The 1309-nt window shown below is 42.9% G+C and overlaps 1 pseudogene; it reads left to right on the forward strand.

Moving 5' to 3' along the window:
- The first annotated feature begins 311 nt into the window (after positions 1-311).
- Positions 312-882, forward strand: LOC101045611 (small ribosomal subunit protein eS7-like; annotated as a pseudogene).
- The last annotated feature ends 427 nt before the right edge of the window (positions 883-1309 follow it).

Consider the following 1309-nt stretch of genomic DNA (forward strand, 5'->3'; position numbering starts at 1 on the left):
CAGATGAGGGGACGGAAGGCAGCAAAGCACACTGCCATGTGTGTACCTATGCAACAATCTTGCATGTTCATCACATGTACCCCAAAACCTAAAATGCAATAAAAAAAATAAATAAAAATAAAATAAATAAATAAATAAATAAAAAAGAAACGTAAAGAGATTAGCTGGGCAGCTGGATTCAGCCATACCTGAAGCCATTCACTCCTATTAGTAAGCTCCTTTGTTCGTTTATTAAGACAGATTGCGGACTTTGAAGTGCTCTCGCAAGATTTGGGTCTCTTCCTAAGCCAGCGCTCACCAAGGAGAAAGCCATGTTCAGTTTGAGTGCCAAGATTGTGAAGCCCAAAGGCGAGAAGCTGGCATCTCCCAGGCTCTTCTGGAGCTGGGGATGAACTGGGACCTCAAGGCTCGGCTCATGGAGCTGAATATTACAGCTGCCAAGAAAATTGAAGTTGATGGCAGCCGGTGGGAAAGCTATCATAATCTTTGTTCCCATTCCTCAACGAAAATCTTTCCAGAAAATCCAAGTCCGGCTGGTACGCAAATTGGAGAAAAAGTTCAGTGGAAGCATGTTGTCTTTATCGCTCAGAGGAGAATTCTGCCCAAGCCAACTCGAAAAAGCCGTACAAAAAGTAAGCAAAAGCATCCCAGGAGCCATACTCTGACAGCTGTGCACCATGCAATCCTCGACGACCTGATCTTCCCAAGCAAAATTGTGGGCAAGAGAATCCACGTGAAACTGGGTGGCAGCAGCTCATAAAGCTTCATCTGGACAAAGCACAGTGGAACAATGTGGAACACAAGATTGAAACTTTTTCTGGCGTCTGTGAGAAGCTCACTGGCAAATATGTTAGTTTTGAATTCCCAGAGTTTCAATTGTAAACAAAATGACTGAATAAAATATATATTCACAGTTTAAAAAAAAAAAAAAAAAAAAAAAAAAAGACGGGTTGAGTTTGTGTCTGTCCTTGCCCTCTGAAGAGTCCTGACTGATATGCTATCCTAGGAAGAGCTCTCCATGGACTGGGATACTGGGTAACATGTAGGGCAGTTTGTAGTCTTCAAGAATCCTGTCTACATGGGTTGGTAGAGACTGAGGAAGAGGCTCAAGGACTCAGGGCCTTGACACTGCCCAGGAAGGGAAGTTAGGAATATGAAAGAAGAAAATGGGCCCCAAAGTCTAAAAGTGCCAGATTGAAGTAATTACTACCATCTAGTAAGACCTGTGACATGCCAGATATACTAAAAACATGCTCATTTATTCAACATGTATTTCACAGGACCTACCGTGCTCCCCGCACTGTTCTAG

Source organism: Saimiri boliviensis, chromosome 20 (genome assembly GCF_048565385.1).
Source record: "Saimiri boliviensis isolate mSaiBol1 chromosome 20, mSaiBol1.pri, whole genome shotgun sequence".
NCBI lineage: Eukaryota > Metazoa > Chordata > Mammalia > Primates > Cebidae > Saimiri > Saimiri boliviensis.